At 35.8% G+C, this 19,715-nt stretch overlaps 1 long non-coding RNA gene across 1 annotated transcript in view; it reads right to left on the bottom strand.

The window, feature by feature from the left end:
• Positions 1-19,715, bottom strand: part of LOC106667003 — an 89,984-nt gene that overhangs the window by 14,164 nt on the left and 56,105 nt on the right. Inside the window, exon 3 of the long non-coding RNA XR_001340508.2 lies at positions 9,663-9,888. This is a non-coding gene — a long non-coding RNA (uncharacterized LOC106667003). The remainder of the gene's footprint in view (positions 1-9,662; positions 9,889-19,715) is intronic.

The following is a 19,715-nucleotide window of genomic DNA, read 5'->3' as shown; positions in this document are numbered from 1 at the left end:
ACAAACTGTTTTTAAATTTTTTAAATTTAAATAATGATTAGCAATTTCATTTTTAAAAAGTCTATATTATGAATGCATGAAGTAGTACAGAATCATAACAAGGAAATAAATCTATAGTTTTGTCGTTTCTGTTAATCATGATTTACCTGTCCTCGCGTTTTTACACCGGGATGTGAGCTTAATTTCAAAAATTCTTATAGATAAGTAATTTCTGCCATAGTGGATGACAATACTTTTTTCAAATTAATCTCAATTAAAATTCCCTGTTTTGGCTTGGATTCGAACTAGATATAGCAAAAATACAAGGAAACAGTGTTCCCCAGAAATGCTTATTTAAAGCGTATTTATTTTTAAAATAGCTTTCACTATATTCGTCCTACCTCATTGGCAAAATGTCCATCACGATATTGTTTGATTGTGAACTGCGGAGAAATCCCGGTTTGTCTGGTCTCCTGTGTTGGTCTGATGTTTTTAATTGTGTAAAAAAGGATTTTCCGTCACCCAGGCAGTTTTTCACAGGATTTCCCGTTTGATGTCCGGAATAAGCGCATCGACTGAAAATCTCGAACAGGACAAAGAAGGTGCCAAACTACATCGCAAAAAAAACACTACAGATAATTGCGATGGAAAAAGCTATTAAAAATTAATTAAATAGAAAATAAACTCAAAAAGGAGAAGAAAAGGCCAAATGCAAATGAGGATTAAGCCTTGAAATTGTGAGATTTTTTATGAGGTCTGTGATGACTATAGTTTTGCCATCATCCTATGTGATAGACAAAATCAGCGAGATTGGGCTAGCCAAATTTAATTGTAAAAGATAAAACTACAGATTTAAGACTGAATTAAAAATAACAACTTGTTCTATCAAGATTTTCACCGATAAAGGATCATTGTGTTACTTAAAAATTGAATTATGTACTGAATCAATCAAAAATGTACTTTATTCAAGTACCGTAAAATATATACGTTACATAATAGAGATAAAACATAATAACCCAACTCTGCCATTCATTTTTGGCTTGTTCTTGTATAGACATGATTCGAACCGTTGCCATTATCAATGGTCTGGGCGATATTGCCCATCGTGTTCACTTTGAGTTGTGTTTGTAACACCAACATAACCCATCAAAAACGGATAGACAAAAAGGATAGAAAACAACAACACTACACAAACAGAATTAGCTATGGAAAAAGTTTTGATGATGGAAGAATAAACTGTCATCAAATAAACTAATCGATATTCTTTCAATTTTCTTATGTTTTGACCAAATTTGGACTAAAATTGTTCCATTTTACTTGCTGCATAAGGGGATGTTTAAAAAAATTATACCTTGATTACACAAATAAGGCATGCATAATGAAAACCGATCTAGAATAAACACGCAAGCTTAGTAATAATAATAAAATCAATTTATCTACTTAAAGAAAATCTTCATTGACCTCAAGAACATTAACAATATGCCCTCAAACTTGCTTTGCCTAAACAAGTAATTATTTGGTCAAATTTGGAGTCACCCTTATTAACAACATACATTTGACTTTATGTTCCTGCCGTATCCCCTTTTGAAAAAAGTATTAAAAAAAGTAAAGGCCTGGATGACAGGAAATACTTTATTTATAAGCATTTCTGAAATTAGACTCACAAAAGCGGTACAAACGTGAGGATAGGCCGGCTAGGATTTTCGGAAAAGGCCAAAGAAATGTTCATTTTTCCCTAGACATATACAAAAAATATTACGATGTAGATTTTGCCCATGATAAATACCATAATGAAGACGATTTTAAAAATAAATACATTTTACAACATTTCTGAAACCTCAGTGGCCGAGTGGTCAAGGCGTCAGGCTCGTGTTTTCCACGTTAGTGATTCTGGGTTCAAATCACGGCATAGCCTATGAAATTTCGTTTGACATAAATTTAAAAAAATTATAAAGTGGTTTCACCCCACGACCACTTCACCTAAAGGGTAGTTGGACGTCAAGCCTTCCGGTATGACACGAATTACTATCTATTTAAAAAGCAAATTGCCCTTTCAGCGAGACTTTACGGACCAGAATGATCGTAAACGACAAAAAATGTTTAGCAGATACAATAGAATGTTTTCTATCTATTAGGACGAATCGTTTACTTTTTTATTTACTTGCCTTTCACGTTAAGGCAAGCATTGCATAAATTCAATTTTTTGATCAAACCTTTTCTAGCATTGTATAAATTAATTTTTTCACATCCTACATGTATTTATAAAATTTAAAAATGTTTATAAATCCCAGGCCCTGAAGATGATCTCAGTAAAGATTGAAACGTTGGCACGATAAAGAAAATATTTTTCTATAACCTACGTCACAGCAGACAGCATCTCACGATCTGCAAATAATCATTACTCATAACTCATTACTCATTTTTTTTAGATTCCACCATTAGTATTTTTAAATTGCTGCTCATTCCCAATATCGATTTGGTCGACTAATTGAATCCAATGGCTTAAAAGTTTTGTATTTTCAATTGACCCGATTTGATTTATAACCTTCAGTTTATTTTATAATTAGATTTTTCTGACAAGTGGGTAGCATTGATGTGACGCTCCTCAAAAAATAAACATCACTGATTATCTCAGTCAGACTTGTTCTCCTCGTAAACCTGAAGACAAAGCCTTCCACTTCTAAAATACCAAGAACGCGACTCAGCCCTTATTCGCACCTTGACAGGCCATTAAGGCTTTGCCCGACAGTCCCGGTCGTGTACCTGTAAAATTCATAAGTTTCGTCCTTCACTAAGAAGACGACAATAAAGTTTAGAGGGGGCAATAAAAGGTAAACTCCCCCGCAATAAAAACACTTCCTATTCGATACGAAAAGACCAATTTGTGTTATTTACAATTCAGCCGGCACTTTACGCTTCGTAACCCTCGCGAGGGAGTGCCTCGTACCTTAGAGAATTTTATTGCCGGGAACGGTAATTGTCAAACTTTAAAGTTCGGAGATTTTGCCACCTGAATCATAAAACCTGGGCTTGATTTGCTTTGTCAAGCACGCAGTCCGGTGCCGTTTACGACCAGCTTGAACACCTGAAATCGTCGGATTTTTCTTGAAACGTCCTTTCGCCTTCAAAAGCAGAGATAAATTAAAAGAAATTTCTGCTATTGAACGCCTAAACACCTGGGAAAATTGTGCACTGTTTAAACTCACCATTTTACAATTATGAGATTTCTTCAAAAAGTCTTAAGACGATCATATGACAATCTATAACAGACAAGATTGATAGAACAGAAAGTCCAAACACTAAAGCTGGCAAAGAAGCCAAAACGCGTCTGACCGACCAAAACAGCGAACGCAGACCAATATGATAGGAAAATAACAGGTTACATGTTTTCTATTTTTTTATGTTTCGGCTTATCAGTAGGTTTTTATTATCAGTTTTTATCAGCCTATTGGGAAGAATATAAATTGGTTTAGCCTCTAGGTTTTACCATGGCATAAAATAAGATCACGATCTCCGGTGAATAGGAAAATTGGCCTCTTCAACCTGCGGACTGTGACGAATCTGATAATAACTGAATCGCATCGGATAAAAAAAAATCAGCTGTTTTTTTCATAACACACAGTAAAATAATAGCGTAAAGAAAAATGGCAAACTCGTTAATTTGGCCTTTATTGTGCCTAGGCATTCATTATGTTCCTAAAACCGTTTTCTTTTGTACCCTTGCGCTTTCATTTTCAGTATTAATAACAATGAATATTAATGTTGAAGAGGATCAGGTTTATGGTCTTGAATGAAGTTAATTTATGCAAACAAATCGCCAAGCTTGCGCGACATATAGTTACATCATCAGGGCACTGCTGCTGAATTATATGTTACATATTTGAGAAAGACGACTATTTTTATCCAGTTCAGAGAACATTTGGGCCATTATGCGCTTTTTGACTAGATTCTTCGATCGTAGTTGTGGTTTTTTTATGTTAATGGTCAAGTTCTTTCGGAGTAAAGTTGATTAGGTGAAATTGAAGATAAACAGTCGGTCTCCGTCGAGGTCCCTCTGTCTACCAGAAAAAACAAAACATTTTTTTGTTGTTTGAGAACAAGCAAAAGGTTTGAACAAGCAAAAAAATGTTTTTTTGCTCGTAGACAGAGGGATGTTTATGGTCTTGAATGAAGTTACAAATTTATGAAAACAGTTCGCCGAGATTTCGCGATATACAGGGTGAATTGCTACTCGTGCTACAAACTTCTCCAGTAGATTCTTCACCCTAAAATGAACAAAAAAGTTCATATTGTCCATGGTCCGATTCTCAACCATTTCAGAGTAATTTCGCTTTTTATCGATTTTGAAAGATATCACGTCCTGGCGTCGGAAAATCGTGATATCTTTTAATCTAAACATTTCTCTTAAAATCTATAAGCACCGTTGAAATCCCCGTTAATTTTTAGAGAGAATCAAAATCATAATTCCATTGAAATTTTTTAATTTAATTTAATGCCCATTTAGTATGTAATGCTTAAGAAGTTTACAAACAGCTAGAAGGTCAAGGAAGAAAGACCCAAACGTTTTGCCACCTTCATCTTCTTATTGAAAAATTAACGGGGATTTCAACGGTGCTTATAGATTTTAAGAGAAATGTTTAGATTAAAAGATATCACGATTTTCCGACGCCAGGACGTGATATCTTTCAAAATCGATAAAAAGCGAAATTACTCTGAAATGGTTGAGAATCGGACCATGGTCAATATGAACTTTTTTGTTCATTTTAGGGTCAAGAATCTACTGGTGAAGTTTGTAGCACGAGTAGCAAGTCACTCTCAAACATTAGCAATCCTTGAACCACCATTTTTTCTCTTTTTGTCATCAACATCTTGGTCTCACAACCACTAAATAAGAAAATGACGAGTGCGTTGGAAGCGTTATTAAATCAGGTAGTTTTCCTCAAATTTGCTGCCTTCTGAGACTAAAATTAGAAACTCTGGATTACTTTATACACTTTCCGATTTACACAATTTTCCACTCTTTTTGTAGTTCTGGCTGAAATAAAACACAAAAAATTAGCCCAAACATTTTGCCACCGTCATCTTCTTATTGAAAAATTAACGGGAATTTCAACGGTGCTATTAGATTTTCAGAGAAATGTTTAGATTAAAAGATATCACGATTTTCCGACGCCAGGACGTGATATCTTTCAAAATCGATAAAAAGCGAAATTACTCTGAAATGGTTGAGAATCGGACCATGGACAATATGAACTTTTTTGTTCATTTTAGGGTGAAGAATCTACTGGAGAAGTTTGTAGCACGAGTAGCAATTCACCCTGTATAGTCGCATTTGGACCATTGTGTGCTCTTTGACTAGATTCTTCGATCGTAGTTGTGGTTTTTTTGTGTTAATGGTCTAGTTGTTTTTGAAAAAATGTTTTGTTTTTTCTCGTAGACAGAGGGATGTCGATGGAGACCGACTATTTATTTTAAATTTCACCTAATCAACTTTACTCCAAAAGAACTAGAGCATTAACACAAAAAAAACCACAACTACGATCAAAGAATCTAGTCAAAGAGCACACAATGGTCCAAATGCGACTATATGTCGCGAAAGCTCGTTGAATTGTTTTCATAAATTTGTAACTGCATTCAAGACCATAATCCTGATCGTTTTCAACATTGAAAAAACTGGTCGATCCTTTCCTTAACATTCAATGAATATTAAACCAGATAACTTGGTGGGAATAAAAGTGAAACGTTCAAGAATTTTTTTCTTACATCATGACCAAGACAAAATGTTCACTTATCAAAACGCACATAAAAGCTGAAAATGTTCAATGTTTTAAATACGAAACGCCGTTTTTATAAGAGAAATATCAACTTACAATCGGCCAGAGTCGGAATGTAACAAGGAGAGGCCTTGCAAGTGGAAAAGATGGGCACTCGATCATGTTTAGCATTTCGAATTGTAATCTTCAGATCTCCCGTCCCCCTTTTCTCCCCTTTGCTGTTCCTTGATCCGATCCTGGCCAATTTAATTAGCAATTCTAAAATTTTATCTTACAGGATCTTATTTGTTTCTATTCCGGCTCTTTCCTCTTCGCCGGAGCCCATTACAAATTCTTAAGCTCTCTGAGAGATTTTAATCCTTGTTTAGGTGACTTCGTAATCTGTACTAATGGAGACGAATGGGTCGAAGGAACAGATTTTTTTAAAGAGTGACAAAGATTTGGACAAAATACTTTCGTTTCTATTTGTATGTAGTTATTTATGTGGTTGAGTAATCATTTTAGTTTGTGTACGTGCTGCTAATGTGTGTGCTTTGGTATTATACAAATATTTATTTCATACAGTTTCCTTTCATTCTTTTTTGATTACTTATTTATTTAAGCTCAAATCTGCTTACACGTATGCCAGTCGACTGGAAATTCAATGATTTGTGATTTACAATAAATGAGCGGCATGCCTCGAGAATCACTCACCACGGACGTTGGCAGTAGGGGTTACTGGAGTATTTAATCTTTCTCCATTACCCTTTATACCTATTATATAACTAACCTAATTGATGAAGTACTCAATAGTCCGCTATTGGCTCTCTCACGCTACACATTCACGCTAATAAATACACTCAGTCGCAGCATACTCAAAGAAACACAAGACGAGATATCCGTAAAGTACTCTATGCAGTAAAAAGGCTTTGTGTTCTCTCCAAATTGGACAGGGGTCCCAGATACTCGCTGCCGTGCTCAAGCTGAATTCTCATATCTGGTTTCATACCTACATGCTCTCTATAAGGAGCCAAGGAATGATACCTTTCAAGTGTTTGCTTTGGGAACTTGTAAAAAGTCTTATTAATGAAGAGCTTTAGATAATAATTGATACCAAACAATAGGCCAATATTGGTCGCGTTGCGCAAGGCCATAAAAGGCCGATATAAAACTAAAAACCTAAAAATAATATAAAAGCTCCTTTATATAATTACGGTTTAAAATATATGCCTATATATAATGGGTTGAATTAAAATTTCACAAACCATAAATTATGCTGTAGGTAGTGTTACTTGAATTATTCTTATCTTTATGTAAGTGTATTTTTTGTACGTTCTGTGGCTTTATGGGTGTTGTAATTTAGAATAATAAATATAGTAGAATATCATATTGAATTAAAAAATGAAAATTAATTTTTCCAGATATTGATCATTTATATAATTTTGTAAAGAATTTCGGGTTACTAAAAAGAGCCGAACTAACAGAGCTTTTAATAAAATTGATTTTATAGATTAATCTTCATAATGTAACTGAATTATCTCTTCTTCGTTTTATTGATTGTGGTCGGAAATTTTTTTTCCAGTAAAATGTTGCTTTATTTTTAGAGAAAAAGCGAAAGTTGAACTTGAACTTGGACAATAACAACAAACGACTCGGCATTCTTCCAATTAAGGATTCGTCTCTCATTAAAAACTAGTTTTGTGGAGCGTCAGACAAAACGCGCTGTACATTTAAAAAGCAATCCCGGAGCAAGCGATTTAAGAGTTTTGCCATTATAAAGTCCCAATGTTTTTATTTTGTGCCTCCTGCCTCTCCTGGGACAATTAGAAGGAAACCGGCGGTTTTAGGACGTCTTCAGAAGGAGATTCCAGTGGCGATTAACTGTCATTACGAACGAGTCCATTAGTTGAAAGCTTCGTCTCTTTTTCCCCTCCGATTTACAATGCAATTGTAATTACCGGACCCATTACATCGTGTAATATACGTGAATTAAAAGCTTAACCACAGGATTCTTCTGGCCGAGCTAATGAAAACGCGAATGACGAATGTAAAATAAATAATTGCCACCTAGTGATTTTCCTTCTTTCACTCGTGGCCTATAGCGAGGTTTTTTAATTTGTAATTTTGTATAATTAATGGGTTAAAATTGTAGAACACAAAGATTGCGGTTATCATTTATGCAAAACATAATTTATTGCTTAAAGATAACCATAATCGAACTTTTCGTACATGAGAAATTAAATACTCTGTCCTCTATAAAAATTAAATTGATATTGATGACAGACGATTTTTATAAACACACCAACCGCAATTAATTATTTTTACGAGGGTTTGCAACAACAGAGGTCATTTCAACTCTAGGGGTGTCGGTATTTTCGAAAAAAAGGAAGAAAAAAAAGGACTAGAGTGATAGTAGTTACTACTAGTAGTTATATGTATAGGCTACGAACAACAGGAACGATCCTGTGAAGTATTACCAGGAACGAGAAAATGGAAGAAAACTCTTGGAGGAAAAGCCCGGGCCTGAAGGATACCCACGGTAGCTGTTAACAAAACATAAGGAAGTTTATTGATTTTATCTTTCCTTTTCTACTTATATTTTCGATATTTACCCCTATTAAACATATAATTAATTAAATTAAATTAACGGTTATGTAAGTGATTAATTAATGACACATGTAGACTGGAGCGACTTTTTATCTTCTCGAATATATTATATTAATAATTAATTAGTATCGGATTTGATTTATTTAAAATTATTTAGATCAAGTGTATATTAAATTTAATAATCCGGTTAGAAAATAATGCAAATTTCTTAATGGGGCAAAGAGTTCTAAATACGTTGTAATTACGGCCTAAACATTCCAATTCGTCAAAAAGTCAAAAATTGAATTTTCGAAAAAATAGGTAGCTTAATGAATTATAATGTGAAACTTTTAAAGAAACTCACCAATCTTTATTTTCTAGCCAGGATAATGATATGAATGATATTGATATTGGGTAATTAACAATTCAGTTTGATCTCACAGATCCGGTTTGGTCCGTCTGTTCTCGATGTTTTTTGGTCACAGTGTGACAAAATTGCACATTTCACCAATTATCAACAATTAATCTAAACCTGCTCAGTTCATTTTCATATTCAGTGAAGTTTTTATTTGATTTTTTTTATCAGATCATCGAAACCAATCAAAATATTAGATTTCCACAACAAAAATTAAGATTTGGCCGGACAAATGGGCTCATCGCTAGACAGTATTTCTCGTTCTCTTCTTAGGAAGCAGGTCCGTATGGTAAAGGATAATCCTACAATCCTACCAAATGACCCCTCGGCGTAAGTCAGCCCTTAGAATTTTAATGGGCGTTCATTTGGCTTTCGCCATCGCCAAGGACAGGGCGCCTAGGTTTGTCAAAAGGATGGCTTAACGACTTTGCGGGTCCTCAATGAAAAATCTTGGAAGCGTATGAAAAGATATTCACTTACCCATGGCCCCTTAGGTAAGCCTATTTTTTCCTGCAAAACATAAATAAACCCAGCATTTTCATCCTCAACAAGCATCCCTACACCTTTGCTGTTATTTACGTTTTAATATTTTTGATTAAAATCATTCTGAGTTTTTGCCTGCAGGGAGTACCTCTGATACACTCCTTCATTAAAAACATAAACCCCGCTTACTTTTCTTTTAAATCGATAAACATCTTATTTCTCGTAGTAAAAGGACTTGTTTTAACCATGGTATATGCTATATGATTGAAATTGATCATTTAATTGTCAAAATGTCATATGAGGAAACATCACACATTGTTTCTATATTCAACGTAAAATACCTATGACACAACATTTTTCATTATGAAATCTTTCGTTTTTAGCGACCCAAGATGATATTGGCATTTTTTGACACAACTCGAACAAACTAATTCAAATATATTTACCTTTATGTTAAACTGAGGCGCTTCCAATGTCCAAATATCAAACGCGTCCTATCACGGCCTTATTAGGGCCCATCCGCTTTTTAACCCGGTCCTTCCTTTTCAGAAAGGGAGGGAGTGGGTGTGGGCAACTTTGATTTCCAACCGGTTCCGCCAAAGTGAGTGGAACGTCAAATAAAAAGTTTTTTGGCGAACATCATCAAACTCGAAACTTCTGTATCGGCGACCCCTAAAACATGTAAACATAAAATGTAAGAAAACGTAAATAAACTGTTTTGCAGATAATCAAACAGTAGATAATTCGGACATAATCTTCAGGATAGTTAAATCACTGAAAAATTATTCAATTATGAAAATCTCCTATATATTATTGAATAATATATAAAACAGGGACGTCGGTGGCCATGAGGTGCGGTCTGCTGTGCCGTAGGTTTTAGAAAAACATTTTCTTTATCGTGCTAATGTTTCGTTCTTTATTGAGATCATCTTCAGGGCTCAAAGTGTTTGTTTTCTGGGTAGATGTGGCACTATTGTGGGTCGTATTGAGAGTGCTATTATTATTATGCTATATTATTGCTATCGTTAATTCAGTTTGCTTGAAAGATCACGGATGCGAAGTGGCATGTGGTATGCTTTCTAAATGTAAATTATGATGGTTTACTAGTTTCAGCAATTCAATTCAGCTCAAAATTCAAAAATCTACTGTAGATATAGTAATAGTGCCCCTAAATTTATTGAAGAATGTTTTAATGTGCAATGGGATGAGCTGCTATTATCCAGGGGTCATTTATTGCCGCTTGGTGGCCTGGCAACCTCAGTGAACTCAGGAAAAAATCCCGAACAACAAATTCCCCTTAGCAGAGATTGTTTCTCAGATAGTTCTAGTTTAAACCGCCTAAGCAAAGAGGCACCGAGTACCAAAGGATGCCCGCAGCAATGATCGCCAGAACGAACGGGCTGGAGTTAAGCCCGGACGCAACCTTTACTGGATTTGGCTATTATAATTTATCTGGACACGTAAAGATTGAAAAAAAGGCGATAGGTTGAAACACCTCAGGGTTATCAGAGGTTGAGATACCTACATATGAAGCATATTCACAAGAAGAACCGGCCATTTGTTAATGCGTTGTCCAGAGCTCTAGGGGTTTGTTTGAGAGGTGTTTAAAGTTAATTCTCCTGAAGATTTTCAAAGGACCTAAACGTACATCATACGATACATCAAAGGATCTCACACAACGAGCCTGCTTGATTGCAGGCGTGGAGCCAATTTTTTCCCAGAATCTGGTTCGGATATATAAAGTGCAGGGCGGGTTGAACATGAACTGAACTGAATACTAGGGAGACAGTGTGCGAGCTTGGGTATGTATGACCTACGACTTTAAAAGTAATGATTTCTTGCGATGTCTTAGATATATGAGTAAAAAAATATTCAGTGATGAGGGTGTGTGTGCGTGTGCGTGCGCGCGCGCGAGTGTGTGTGTGTGTGTGTGTGTAAGTCTGTGTCTGTGATAGCTAGAGATGGATATATAGGTAGAGAGATGATAGTAAGAGAAGAGAATAGATAGATAGATAGATCGATAGACAGATAGATACATGGAAAGATAGATAGATAGGTAGATAGATAAATAGATAGAGAAATAGATAGAGAGATAGATAGATAGAGAGAGAGAGAGAGAGAGAGAGAGAGAGAGAGAGAGAGAGAGAGAGAGAGAGAAAGAGGAATATCTACTCTGTATCATTTGGTAAATTTTATTTACGGATAAGTGTTGTGTATATATGTCTTTTCTTGTGAGTTCGCAAGTGGTGTGGGTGTGAGAGTCTGCGTCTGTGTTGTGCTTGAAAGAAAAGGATTCACAGATATATACATAGAATATATACATAGAAAGATACATATATATTAATAATAGATTAGATACCTAGATAGATATAATTGCATAGTGGCAACGAAAAGGTTGACAATGTTGGGCAAAAAGGGGACTACTCTCTGGGTCCTGAACTGTGGCTTTGCATCCCGCTACAAAAGAGGATACATCTTAAAATGATCCTTAATGAGTTGAAAACCTGGTGGAAGGACCATCCGCAAAACTTACAAAATAATTACTGGAAGGCAATTGCAACAGAACCAGGATTCTAGTTGGACTCCTGTCAGGGCAGCTTTCCCAAATACTCGGTCGTCCTTAAAAGGACGTATCTTTAACGTCCCTACCTGGCTCATGGGCTTACCGGACGTTTTGATTCTGAAGATGAGAGATCAAGACTGACTGGGAGTTACAGCCGCAAGCGTTGGTGTAGAAGCTGTCCCAGCCCCGAGGGTCCAAGATGAACCCCATTCCCCGCTTGCCCATTCCGAGTGGTCGGGTCTGCATTGAGCATCAGATCGTATGCCGCGCGTAAAGGGCTACCCAAGAATGCTGGAATGCATCAGTCTGGTATCTCACGCACTCCCTAGATAGAGAATGCCACTCTATCTACCAGAATATTGGGACTCCTCCAGCATAAGAACTTCCGGATCCGCTCCGGCCGCGGTTTTGTTTAAAGTGGAATTGCTAACCATCCCCTAGAGGAGGCTGCCTTCGGTAAAGGACGCCATTCGTGTAGGCACCACCGACCACTATCCGTTCCCATCCGCCACTTCTCACGCATTCGAGGGACTCCGTCAGCGAAGTCTGAGCGTCCTCAACGCTATACTCTTCGATGGTCCGATCCTTCGTCTCCCGCGAGGCCGGGGTTGTAACGAAGGTCATACATAATTGCTTGGGCGGAGATCACAAATAACCTGAAGCTGGCCAGTGAGTTATAAATAACAGGGGAGCACAAGATCGATTCAGGTCGAGGTGCAGTAGGCCTTGTGGCCGCCTCTTTTATCCCTATATATAGGGATAGATAGATAGCAACAGTCCGACATAGATTGATCGAGGGAAAGAGAGATGGACACCTATCCTCCTGTGATAGATTTATTTAAAACCACTAACAATTTATTTAATCACATATGGACTATTTTTTTACACTTCGTAATTCCAAATTTGACCAACTCTGATTGATAATCTAGTTTTTAAAACGAGTTAGAGTGCCAAATGAAAACCGATTGATGACAACACAGTTGAAAAACACGTTTTGATCTCTTAATAACACACTGGGCAAAGTTCGGCTTTTTGGATCCGGCATGAGAAGAAAAAGGGCCGTTAGCGGGGACCATTTTTGGCGCAGACCCCGTCTATTTATCTCCCTCTCCCCGTCCCGAGTGCTTAATATGGTAGATTTAAAACAGTCCGCATACCTCCAGATGAGAGATTAGGACCCGAAAACGGGTCCAATTTAGTGTCGGTTCGGAAAAAAGGCAAACATCATTAAATCAATAGGATGCCCGGGCAACGGGTTCCCCTCCGATCGAGATTTCACCGGGTTTTATGCCCAAAATGGGCCGTGAAATCAACTTTGATTTCAATCTGCTTTTCAACTCTGGTCAACAGGGAAAAGGATGTTAAAGCGATACAGGCAAATTCTAATAAAGCAACACTACTTAAAAAAATGTAAAATATTGAAAAATCTAAACTCAAATCATGTAAGTTCTCTCGAAGCACAATAATTGTCTGATTACGTTCTCTCAAATGAACAAACATTATTAATGTTACCTTTCACTCATTTGACGATTTATTTTCTTAAATTTTGTAAAATAATGGAAAATAAAATAGATTGAAAAAGTGATGAATCTGACAGAAAATTACTTAAGTTGCAAGTAATTAATCACAGTTTAATAAATATTTTAAATTGGGAAATAGTATGCTACATTTTTCATAACACTTTATATTTAATAACTGACATCGGTAGTTCTTTTCGCCCAATGAAATTTGTAAAAACATTTAAAATTCTGTTTTCGGAGATTTTTTCCTACCAGTTTGCCTTAATCACAAATAATGATTAAAGACCACACGCAATATATTATAATGAGGTCGTTGCTTGTTTTTTTTTATTAAATAACCATCTCATTAGGTCAAATGGGCAACCACAAATGACTTTTTCTGACCACTCATTAAGGCGGTTTTATCGTGTATAAGACTTTAATTCTTACATACGAATTACTTTTTTTTGGCGGGCAAATTAGGTTTAGCTTAATTGCGGACGAAAAATGTTTTCCCGCCTATTAACTTAAATGGCGATGTTTTGCTGAAATTAACATCCAAGTAGTTCTTACATTCATATGCTCAAGCATTAGTGTAATTGACATGTTTTTGTACCAAAGTGTTGGTATGTTGCTTGTTTCATTACTAAAGAACTACTAATGGTAAAAAAACGCTGACATTTTTAATACTGACTTGGTGGGCTAATAAATTTTAAAGCCGTATGTTTTTTAAATTAGTAATAAATAATTTTTCATAAATGTAATGATAATTTCAATTAACGTCGATATATAATCCATGGTTTAAGAGAGATTATGGCATTCGCATAAAATACAATTTATCACACCATATTTTATTATTTAATTTGCTTGAAACAGAGGGAGGATAAGGTTCAAATCCCTTTTTCTAAAACTGCGTAGAATGGAATAAATTATACATATATATTATTGTGATGGTTCTTCACCAAAAGCTACGAATAAACATTGTGCACTTATAGAAATGTACCCTCACGATTTTTTCTTAAGTATTAAATTCTCTTACTTAGATACCCCTATTATTTATAGTTGGCGCAAAAACGTTAACGGCCATCATTCGTTCGGATAAAAAGACTGGACAATCGGACGATTTTTTAACAATAAATTAGCCTGCCAAATGATCAATTGCAAATATGTAAAAAACATACTGAAATACAACAGTTAAATAAACGAAAAGGAACTGGACAAACAATTGTCTTTAGTAGGTTTGATAAAACACTCGAATTTTGACGGAGTTTTTGAGTATGAGTTTGAATTTTAATTATTACGCCGAATTGTGCATTATACCTTTTGACAGAAGAGAACGTCTTTGAAATATATCAAAAGTTAAACCTTAATATAATTTTATTTTACAATGGTCCACTTGATTCTTCTTCTTCTTCGAGGGATGTTGCCTTTTCATCTTTTTCATATATCTATAAAGAAAAGCCCTCGTTTTTCTTACTTACATCTTTATTTCCGTCCTGCGAACAACATATTTTCCTGCTGTTTGGAAGTTTCACCGTAACTCTTTTATATAAACTAACCAAACCTTTCAATCTTCATTCATTCTTCATCCTACCGCCATGTAAGTCTAATTCCTATAATCAGTACAAGTCTCGAAAAATTTCTGTTAAAACTCCTACCTACATTGAAATCTCAAGAAACTATTCCGAGTCACCAGTTTGGATTTAGGTCCGTACACTCTCCAATCCATCAGTGTCCTCCCTTGAGCAAAAGCAGTGTTTTCCGGACGTGTTCCTTGACATTGCTCAAGCCTTTGACAAGGTTTGGTACCCGGCCTCCTGTGGAAGCTGAAGGACATCCTACTATTTAATACTAATGTTGTAACTTTCTGAACATCAGAGTTTGATAGGGAAGTAATATCCTCTATCTATCCTATCCAGCATTACACAAGGGGGCATTCCTGGACCTCTCTTTTAGACGATATATTCTGCTGACAATCCTATCCTTCCAGGAACAATTCTTTCTATTTTTGGTGATCATACAGCAATCCTTTCCCAACATAAAGATCCAGTAATTCCATAGAGATAACATCAAAACCGTTTGCAGTACCTAGACGTTTGATCCAAAAGTAAAACAAATGCAACAAAGAGCAGGTATTACCTACTATTAGGTAGATTTTACCTCTAAAACGACTTGCTTGGAACCCACACACAAAACCAAAACGAAACGGACTAATTGGACACTACAAAATCTTACATAATTACAAAAGATTGATATATCACTGTTGTGAAATCTATGTGGACTTACGGTCTCGAACTCGAGGGTCAACCAAACATGCCAACTCCCAACCATCCAAAGATGCCAATTAAAAGTTTAAAAAAAATTGTTAACCCACCTTGTATCAAAAACCTCACCCTACACCGTTCCCCTCACATGATTTTTATATTAACTGTTTCGTTCTTAAAGCATTTGTACTGTTGTGATAGAGTATTGAACATTGCAGCCAGGTTGAGATGGGAGGTTGGTGTTCGAGGGAATGGAAGTCACAAGTGGAAGAGCAGCGGCGTATTTAGCGAAGGTCGTGGGTTCGAAACCCGCTCGAGACAATGACTTTTTCATTTCAACCAATACCTTACATAAAGATTAATTAATTGAAAGAATTTATTTGGTCAATCGGACGACGAAATATAATAGATTGCAGACAACTTTTGACAAATCGATAATGGGCGAGATCTGAGTGTTTCCCAAATTTTGAGACCTTAAGATTGAGAACATTTCAAAAAATTAATTATGGTACGTTTGGTGAGCGGATTTTTATGTCATTTATACAAAATGGCCTAGGATTGAAGTTTAATATAAAAAAATCAATTTGTGTTTGTTTCATTTTTTACCTTAAACAAAAATATTTATTTATTTAAATTTAATAAATATTTATTTATTTAAATATTTTTTGGTACTGACCCTTTGAAGTTGGAATATGAGAATTATAGGACAAATAGGTACGGTCAAAAGGATACAAATTTGATATCGGAGAAGCCAATCAATCATGAAAAAATCCGTTAAATGCTGATTGCCGAAGCGATAAATATGAATTACACTTTATGGCACTATGACATTTCAACTTAGTCGATTTGTGCCCCGCAGCGGGGAAAATGGGCCTGGATGAGGGCCCATTTAAAAGAAGTGACACGGGAGATTTCAACACAGTAGAACAGAAGGCGTGACAATACCACGTACAGAAGAAACCACTCCATGACTTGCTTTTAACTTTCGGTAAATAGACTTCCCACATTTGCTACGGGATGTGAGACGATTAGATTAGGAGTTCCTATCTCGGCCCATTTATTATTTACCATCTTTCGTTGGAGTGTCTTTCTTTTACCGATCCCGTTTCTATCCATCGCCTAAAAACCAGAATAAGAGGCTTTTGTAAACAAGGTCATGTGTCAAAAATGGCGATAAATTATAAATAGGATCGCCAAAAGTTATTAATAGACGTGATCCAATTCTTCAATAAACGCTCTTTATGATCCCTTGATTGCTGCTGGTCCGTTCGCAATTTTCAAAATGTCTTTGAAATGGTAATGAAAGCGATAGAGCTCTGCCGATAAATCTTCACGTGCTACATTATACTACAGATTGCCGATTGATATATGATAAACAAAACGCCCCAGGGGGTTGTATAACTAAAATATACATACACAGGATATATGTTCGTACTTCACCTACTATATCCAACCGTTCACCAAAATGAAAAATAATAATCATAGTCGTTTATGAAAAACAAATTTTCAATCTATCTTTTTATTGAATTTATTTGAATTTCAGGGGACACCAGCCTCCCATTCTTCATCCTCGTTTCATTCTTCGCACTTAAAAAAAAGAACTAAAAACTACAAAATCCTGTCAGAGTAATAACAGTAAAATGCGAGGTGGCCATACTTTTAGCAAGTATAGCGATGCATGTAGCACAATGAAAAAGGTCATGGTGACTAGATCGGGGTAGTGTGCAAAAGTCAAAATCTAAACTTTTCTACCTTCAAACATATTGGACTTCATGCTCTAGTGTCTACACTGAAAGCTTCTTATACACAAAAAAGTTCTTAATCATCCTGAACTTTTTTTATTCACCAGCTATAGAAGTATATGTAGTACCAGTATATTTAATTGTCTATTGACCAAATTAATTCTTTCATATGTAAGGTTTTGGTTGAAAGAAAAAGCTACTATCACAAGCAGGATTCGAACCCACGACCTTCGGCTAAATACGCCGCTGCTCTCCCACTTGAGCTATCATGACTTCGATCTACTCGGATACCAACTCCCCATCTCAACCTACAACCTTTCGAAATATTTGAAAAATGGCAAAAAGGAGGGAAAATTGGAAAGGTTGTAGGTTGAGATGGGGAGTTGGTGTCCAAGAGGATCATAATAGCTCAAGTGGTAGAGCAGCGGCGTTTTAGCCGAAGGTCGTGGGTTCGAATCCCGCTCGTGGCACTAGCTTTGTCGTTTTAACCAATACCTTATATAAAAAGATTAATTATATGTACTTCATTGAAATCCTATTCACACCACTATCAGCTAGACCCTTAATCTACGCCTAAAAGCTAAGAAGTTCTGAATCAGTCGCCTAGCAGACTGACGAAGTTTGTCGTCAATACAAAACTATAAGTAAAGTCCAAGGAAAAACTATCAGAGCTGAAATTCGTTCTTATTTTGTCTCAATTTACTATAGGTTACCCTTTTTTTTAAGAATAATATTACTTTTATCTAATTTTATCTTTAGATTCTATGATACCAGTAATACGGTAACAAATAAAATAATAATAACCGTTAATTTGTTGGGCAGGCGTCATCGTTGAATATCTGAACCCACAGTCCACATGCTTTTAAAATTGAAATAAATACAGTTGCACTTTATATTGCAGTATAAAGCATTTTATCGACTTATTTATAATCAATGGCTTAATAAGTTTTGAAACGTTGTGGTCTGGTCTGCGGGGTGAAGAACCTGAAGATTCTTCCCTGATTTTCTTGTCGGCTGGGTCTGCCATCAATCAGCCTTTGTCAGCTACGACCCGAAATAATTTGTACTGACAATAAATTCAGGTAACTGTGCTCAGTCAAAACAGTTATTTTCCTTAAATTTTTGATTTAAAATATATTAAAAAAATAGTAGCAAGAAATTTTATATAAGTGGTGTGTATGGTGTTTCGTGACCGTTAGTCAATGATTATTTGGAGATCGTGAGATGCGGTCTTGTATGACGTAGGTTTTAGAAAAACATTTTCTTTATCGTGCCAACGTTTCGATCTTTATTGAGATCATCTTCAGGGTCTGGGATTTATAAACATTGTTTAAATTTTACAAATACATGTAGGATGTGAAAAAATGAATTTATACAATGCGAATAATAATTTATGTAAGTAGGTTATTATGACGTATAACCTATCTTTCATTCTTTATTTATTTTTCAAAGAAACTTATTAATTTGTTTGTTTGAATTTAACAACGTTTTCTCTGAACTTACGCGTGTATTTTTATATAATTGTGATTGTTATTTCTAATTTTTGTTTATAGTTGATTGTCACGGATGTTTTGTAAATGCGATAATACATATTTCACCTATTTAATCTTGGCATTTGGCCATATTTAGTGGCTGATTGTGCTTGTACCGACCTACGAGCGAGAAAAGACGGACCAGTTTACTCCACTCCCATAACTGCTGTTGAATGATTCATCATATTACACTGGTATAATACGATACAATTGACTGTATTCTATTATTTAATAATAGATAAAACGGGGAAAAAAGTCATTATTCCTTCAACCGAGTTGGTCAAAGTTTCGTAGGTTCTAAGGTCATTCGAGCAACTTATTGGGTGGGCGGTAAACTCACTTTAAAAAGAAGGCCCATTTCAGAACCATTAATTCTACACATGGCGGCACGGGAAAAAAGCCCCCAAGTATTCACTGGGTCTCTATGGTCGCTTTTCCTAGCCGACACCCATGGCATAAAAACGGAGTCAAAGATCATTTGGGAAGTTTCTCGAGGTAATCCTCCGAGGGTGGAAGACTGGACGCCCTCCCTGCGGGGTAAAAAATCCGAATTCAACATTAATCTGTTGGGTACAATAACCCTCAGGTAGATCCTTTTATAGGGCTGGCCGAGAGTGAAGGAGTGGCCTAAGAGTTTTTCATACCCATTGTGCTCTCACAAATCCAACCCGTTGGGACGAATGAGCTGGAACGACAATTTCTATAATCATAATCAAACAGGACATAATGTTCGGGTTTCAACGGCTCGAAATCTATAAATAAAATCCTCTCCTAAAAAAATATATGTATTGAAAGCAACTTTATCTGCTTACAGTATGGACTGTCAATTTAGATTCTATTCAGAAGTTTAGATAATTATATTTAATAAATTATGGTAAATTTAAAATTTGAGTTAATCT

This window comes from Cimex lectularius, unplaced genomic scaffold (assembly GCF_000648675.2).
Source record: "Cimex lectularius strain Harlan isolate CLEC.00 unplaced genomic scaffold, Clec_2.1 scaffold22, whole genome shotgun sequence".
Classification (NCBI taxonomy): Eukaryota; Metazoa; Arthropoda; class Insecta; order Hemiptera; family Cimicidae; genus Cimex; species Cimex lectularius.
Note: the sequence above shows the minus strand (reverse complement) of the source record. Positions and strands in the feature narration are given on the sequence as shown.